Below are 7,579 nucleotides of genomic sequence, written 5' to 3' on the forward strand. Positions count from 1 at the left end.
CCCAATGCTTTCCATTCCAATGGGAGGTGCTGATGTTGTACTAGGAGTCCAATGGCTACAATCCTTGGGTACAATAGCTTTTAATTTTCAAGAACTTTTCATCAAATTTTCTACGGAAGGAAAGGAAGTTGAATTAAGGGGTATTGCAGGGAAACCAGGAAAGATAATCAGCTCTAATGGCATGACAAAGCTTCTAAAAAAGGAGCAAAGAGGTGTAATTGCACAATTATGTTCGCTAGATGTTTCCACATTGGAATCATCTATTTCTCCAGATCTCCAAAAAGTCTTGGACAATCATTCCAAGGTATTTGAGACTCCAAAGGTCTCCCACCTATGCGTGATCATGATCATGCTATTCATCTGATTCCAGGAAGTGTTCCTCCAAACATCAGGCCGTACAGATATCCCTATGTCCAAAAAAGTGAAATTGAACGTATGGTTGCAGAAATGCTAGAGGCTGGTATAATTCAACCGAGTCAAAGTTCTTTCTCAGCTCCAGTAGTATTGGTGCACAAGAAGGATGGATCATGGCGCATGTGTCCGGATTATAGGGAGCTCAACAAGCTCACTATTAAAGATAAGTTCCCCATTCCTGTCATTGATGAATTACTGGATGAATTGCATGGATCAATTTACTTCACCAAGTTGGATCTTCGTTCGGGATATCATCAAATCAGAATGAAGATTGAAGACATTCCGAAAACGGCATTTAGAACTCATGAGGGTCATTATGAATTTTTGGTCATGCCTTTTGGCCTTACCAATGCACCTTCAACATTTCAAGGTTTGATGAATTCAATTTTCAAACCATTCCTTAGAAAATTTGTGTTAGTATTTTTTGATGATATACTAATCTACAGCAAGTCTTGGAAGGATCATGTTGAACATGTTGACAGGGTGCTACAACTATTGGAGGAGAAACAATTATATGCAAAAAGATCCAAATGTTTCTTTGGAGTCCAGGAGGTGGAATATTTGGGTCATATTGTATCTCATGAAGGAGTTAAGGTAGACCCTAGCAAAATTAAAGCCATTAAGGAATGGAAAATCCCCACATCCATAAAGCATCTGCGAGGATTTCTTGGGTTGACAGGGTATTATCGCAAGTTTGTTAAGAATTATGGGAGAATAGCAGCACCTCTAACAACATTATTGAAGAAAGATTCATTTTCATGGACTCCGGAAGCAACAAAGGCCTTTGAACATCTTAAAGAGGCAATGTGCCAAGCACCGGTCTTAGCTACACCGGACTTCACAAAAACCTTTATTGTGGAATGTGATGCTTCAGGAAATGGAATTGGTGCTGTTCTAATGCAAGATGAAAGACCCATTGCTTTTGAAAGTCGTCCAATCAAGGGAAAGTTTTTAAGCAAAGCTATTTATGAGAAGGAAATGTTGGCAATACTCCATGCACTTAAGAAATGGCGACCCTACCTAATGGGAAGACACTTCAAGGTAAAAACGGATCATGATAGCCTTAAATACTTTTTAGAACAAAGATTATCCTCTGAAGAGCAACAAAAGTGGGTCACAAAGATGTTGGGTTATGACTTTGAAATCATCTACAAAAAAGGGAAGCAAAATGTGGTGGCAGATGCACTCTCAAGAAAGGATGAGGATGTGGAAGCATTGTTGTGTGCCATTTCTATTATCCAACCAGATTGGATAAACGAAGCAAGGGAGGAATGGAAGAATGACGAAGAAGTGTGGGCACTTATTCGAAAGCTACAACAAGATTCCAGTACTTCTGATACATTTAGCTGGCAAAATGATTCGTTATGGTACAAAGATCGCTTATACCTCTGTAAGAATTCCCAGCTAAAACAAAAGATTCTTATGGAATTGCACACTTCTCCCTTAGGAGGGCACTCAGGATTTTTAAAAACTTACCACAGGGTTAAGAAGGAATTTTTTTGGGATGGCCTTAAATCAGATATTCAAAAGTTTGTGGCGGAATGTTTGGTTTGCCAGCAAAATAAAGTTGAAACAATTAAGACACCGGGTCTATTACAACCTTTATCCATTCCAAGCCAACGTTGGGAGGAGGTTTCAATGGATTTTATCACAGGTTTACCCAAGTCTGAGGGAAAGAGTGTCATCATGGTGGTAGTTGACAGACTTACCAAGTATGCACACTTTTGTGCATTATCACATCCATTTAAAGCCAGTACAGTTTCTACTGCATTTATGGAAACAGTTCAAAAGCTACATGGAAACCCAAAGATTATTGTAAGTGACAGAGATCCCATTTTCACTGGAAATTTTTGGACAGAATTATTTTCTTGTCTTGGTACTCAGTTAGCTCATAGCTCATCTTATCATCCTCAATCTGATGGGCAAACTGAGATAGTAAACAAATGTTTGGAAGGATATCTTCGTTGCTTTGTATCTGATAAACAGACACAATGGGTCAAATGGTTGCCTCTGGCTGAATGGTGGTATAACACTTCCTTCCATACAGCAACAAAAATGACCCCATTTATGGCACTTTATGGGTATCAACCACCATCCATCACATCATATTTAAGAGAAAATTCTAAGGTTCAGGCAGTGGAACATCACATCGAACATCAACAACAAGTCCTCCAACTCTTAAAGGATAACCTCGTGTTGGCACAAAATAGAATGAAACAACAGGCAGATCAACATCGCAGTGAAAGAAGTTTTGATGTAGGTGATTGGGTATTCCTACGGCTACAACCATATAAGCAAATGTCCCTAAAGCAAGCTAAGAAGGATAATAAATTATCACCAAAGTATTATGGTCCGTACAAGGTGTTGCAAAAGATTGGTACTATGGCATACAAATTGGAGCTTCCTGCAGCTTCTCGATTGCACCCAGTTTTCCATGTTTCATGTTTAAAGAAGGTTATAGGTGACAAGCTCCCAATTCAAACAATATTGCCAGAACTTGACGAGGAAGGAAAAATTATATTGGAACCGGAAGCAGTCACAGAAACAAGAACTCGACAGCTACGAAATCGATCAATTTCAGAGTATCTTATCAAGTGGAAGAACTTATCCGCTGAAGATTCCACATGGGAGGATGAGAATTTTATGCAGAAGTATCCAGAACTACTCAAGCGTTGAGGACAACACTTTTTTGAAGGAGAGGGGCATGTTGGGTCCCTATAATACTAGTGATTACCCCATTACTATTGTAGTTATACCCCTTATTTATATTGTTGTGCCCCTATTACCCCCATATTGTTATTTCTGTGCCCCATAGAATCCCTCTATTGTTATTTTTGTGGCTTTATATTATTATTGTTAGGTCGGCTAGATTATATTGTGACTCCTTAGACTCCTATATATAGAAAGGAGGTTTTGTCATTTGTATCATCCAAGAATTGTTCATTTATGTAATGTAAAGGAGGTTGCCCCCTCGAAGAGGCTGAATTCTAAGGCGTTGATCTATCTTTTCTATCTTTTCTTGAGCTGGTTTCATAACATCAAGAATGAAAGCCCTATCAGCCTTTGTAGAAATAAATAAAATTGAACCCAAATGAAGGTAACCACTAACCTTGGTGGTGTTCTACTTCCTGGGAGCCTTTGCTCCAGTGGAATTATGAGTGCCATGGAACCAAAATAAAACTTCGAACTTTGAATAAGGATTCGTAGAAACAACCTACTTTGAAATAAGTCCACATATCCATCAAAATCAATGCATCTGAGAGGGGAGCATCGAGTTTTCTATAACTTCTTGCTTCATTCACCACAAAAACCACTGCTTGCAAGTCCAACGAAGGGGTTGTTCCACAGGTCCTCCTCGATGGCCCAGAGGTGCGAGATGGAGGTGGCCTTGGCTCAAATTTTCCCCTGCAAAAGCATGTAACATCCTTCTGTTCTACTTGAAATTCTAGTGAAGGCCACTTTGTATGAAAAAGGTTCTTCCACAGATCCTCCTGGATGGCCCAGAGGCATGAGATGGAGAGGCACAAGATGGAGGTGGCCTTGGCTCGACTTTTCCCTACAAAATCATGTACCATCCTTCGGTTGTATTTTCTATTGATTTAGGATCTGGTGATGAAGTTACCACTAGATGAGTTGGTTAACCACCATAATCACACGATAAGATGCATGCCCAACACGTACACCAACGCCCACACATCGAAACTTGATTATTAAATCAACGGTGGGAGATGCTCCAATTGTCTAAAGATTCATCGGATGAAGCAAAGAGATTTCTGGAGGGAAAAGAGGGGAGTTTGTTCACAAGGGAATGCCTTACGACGTAATTGCGAATGAAATAGTGTTATAAGCTTAATGTAAAACAATATGCATTATTCATTTGCTTGCGTGTTGTATCCTGTTTCCAAATTATTTATTCATATAATAACCTAATAAACATACAACAAAAATAAAAATAAATAACTAAGTGACAAAAAAATGTCCTACATTCTAAGAGGTATTTGCAACAGGTCTAGAAAAGAAGTCCACTGGCCAAAGACAACAACTTTAAGACCTAAGGCCTCATCCTATAATTTTGGTTCAAGAAAATGCTACATATCATTAACCTTGAAACAACCTTATGACGTACAACAATTACAGTGTAACAATCAACATCTTGCAACCTGAAAATATTGATTTGCAAACATTAAATAAACTAAATGTTTGAATTCAAGGCATGCAAAGAGTATTGAGAACGATTGTGAGAAGAAAAAAAACTTTTTGTGATTTGTGGCAATATCTCGGTTACTATCCATGCATTCCTCATTTCGATTCTCTATAGAATGAACATATCATGGGGTAAAAGCAAAACAACCTATACTACTAAGTTAATGGATGCCATGCAATTTCATGCTTGGACCAAGATAGATTCCAATGGAATATGTGTGATTTCAAATTTGAAAAAGGCCTTGAGAAATTTAATGAGGTTGTGATTCTTTAAGCCTGTTCTGTCTGGGGTTTTGATTAGTTTAGTCTATTATTTCAAATTTAGTAAGTATCACATGTTTAATGCAGGTACAAATATAGGCCCACTACGGTAGAAAAGCTTCAAAATTTACCATAAATATGCATTCACAAACAAAATTTGCTGTGGCAACATATAAGTTGTGCATAACACATTAGAAGAAACCTCCCCAAGACTACTTATACATCTCAAGAAGGTTGTTTCATGTAACAAAATAACTTTGGAGTCTAGTCAAAACTAATGTCACCAGATTTAACTCTCATGTTCTTTGTTTTAATGCAATTAAATTTTTATCCATAAACCTAACATTACGAATGAAATAAAGTGTTGGGAGCTCAATGTAAAACAATATGCATTATTCAATCACCTGCATTCCGTCCACTGGTTGAAGACAACACCTTTCAAACCTAAGGCCTTGAGCTCTTGCAAATGTTTAAGTAGAGCCAAAACCTTTGATGATTCTGTCCAGTTTGTCTCGTTAACATTGAAACAACATTATGACGTACAACAATTACAGTGTAACAGAGAACATCTTCCAACTTGAAGTTTTTGATTTGTAAACATTAAATAAACTAAATGTTTGAATTCAAGGTATGAAAAGAGAGGCATGCAAAGAGTATTGAGAACGGTTATGAGACCAAAAAAAAAAAAAAAAACACCTTTTGTGATTGGTGGCAATATCTCGGTTACTATCCATGCATTCCTCATTTGGATTCTCTATAGAATGAACATATCATGGGGTAAAAGTAAAGCATCCTATACTACTAAGTTAATGGATTCCATGCAATTTCATGCTTGGAACAAGATAGATGCCAATGGAATATGCGTGATTTCAAATTTGAAATAGGCCTTGACCAATTTAATGAGGTTGTGATTCTTTAAGCCTGAGTGGGGTTTTGATTAGTTTAGTCTGTTCTGTCAAATTTAATAAGCATCACATGTTTAATGTAGGTACAAATATAGGCCAACTGTGGTAGAAAAGCTTCCAAATTTACCAGAAATATGCATTCACAAACAAGTTTGCTATGGCAACATATAAGTTGTGTAAATCACATTAGCAGAAACCTCCCCAAGACTACTTATACACCTCAAGAAGGTTGTTTCGTGTAACAAAATACCTTTGGAGTCTAGTCAAAAACTAATGTCACCAAATTTAACTCTCTTGATCTCCTTTTTAATGCAATTAAGGCTGCTAGCGGCTTGTCCCTGAACTCCCGCAACTGTTCTTTCCCCATACAGAGCATCCCGTCCATCTGCATTGGTGAGAATGAGATTCTGAAGTGTTGGATGATAAGAAATTATCTGTTGTAACAAATAATGCCTTGCAGAAGCTGCAATTAATGAGCTTATGGTCCAAAATACTCTCAGCTTCAACCGACATCCGTGTAGAATGATTCTGGTATACTGTCGTTATCATCCAAACTCTCGTTAGATTCCTCCGTTCTTCGAATAGCAGAACGAGGATTTTTCCTCGAATTCTTCTCGCAGAAATACGATGTGGATCCCAATATCACGCAGCTCTCAAGCGTACTACCAAATTCGGCTCTCCACCTCAACAACACGCCGTCCTCAACGCCAAGCTCTCTGCCGGGAAGCTCAATGCGAAGATTTTGAATCTCCTTGAAGTTTTTCAGCACCTCGCTGGGGGAATGATGTGAAACCTCGGCAAGAACTACCTTCTTCGTCCCGAGGATCTGTTGCAATGCCTGTAAGGGCTTAACTATACTACCGATCACAAGTTTAACAAAAGGACCTATAAAGCCCCTGCTCCTGCCGCTCAAACTCCCGCTCTCCTCACCAGAGATCACGCAGTCCACCTTCACCACGACATCCTCCACCTGCGGCACCAAACCGTTAAAACGTTTCGAAACAACCGAGCACCGCCCTAGGGATTTGATGTCACCTAACTTGTTAAAGATCACCAAAACTAACGAATTGGGAAGACGATCAAATTGATCCGTTATAGACATTTGAACCTCCGAGCTCGCGTTATTATTTTTCTTGCAGCCGAACTCCAAATACATGCTTCCTCACACCCTTCAACGGAAAAAAGGAAACCTAGCTTTGATTTTGAAGCTTAAAACCCTGCGGAAACGTAAATATTCTTTGATTTTCACCTTTACACCTTGAAGATTCTTTGAAAGATTCACCTCCAAGCTACAATCCACAGCCTCACAAATTAAAAGAAGATAAATGCAACGATTTTTATTTCTTTTTTCCTTTTTCGTCGGTTGGGCAAATGCTTAGACCTGGACATATCTGCCTCTTGGCACCTTGTTGCCTCCCATACCGAGGCCTAGTGCAAAGAAGTCTTGCAAAGACTGCTACTGTAATTATTCTTCAGACTTTATAGCCCATCTACCTCTTGGCACCTTGCTTCCTCCCATACCGGGGCCCCAACGCGAAGAAGGCTTGCAGAGACTGCAACTTAATTATTCCTCGAAGTTTACAACCTTTTTGGCACATATTTTTCTAGATACTTAATTTAAGAGGACACAGGCGACATCCACACTTTATACATGTCATAAGATTTGATTCTTCCAGTAGGTTCAAGTTTTTGAACTTGAGAACTTGGAATTGCGTGGCCTGGAAGCCCGTGAAGTCCTGTGCGAGCAGGGGTGAGCGCGACCCCTCGTAGATATTGTTTGGAAGCCATTAACCCTT

General features: G+C 39.0%; 1 pseudogene; it reads right to left on the minus strand.

The window, feature by feature from the left end:
- Positions 1–6,042: 6,042 nt before the first annotated feature.
- On the minus strand, positions 6,043–6,939 carry LOC149144175 (F-box protein At5g46170 pseudogene; annotated as a pseudogene).
- Positions 6,940–7,579: the final 640 nt, after the last annotated feature.

The sequence above is a fragment of the Pinus tabuliformis genome, chromosome X (genome assembly GCF_031772625.1).
Source record: "Pinus tabuliformis cultivar Carrire ecotype Pingquan chromosome X, CPIR1, whole genome shotgun sequence".
In the NCBI taxonomy this organism is placed as follows: domain Eukaryota; kingdom Viridiplantae; phylum Streptophyta; class Pinopsida; order Pinales; family Pinaceae; genus Pinus; species Pinus tabuliformis.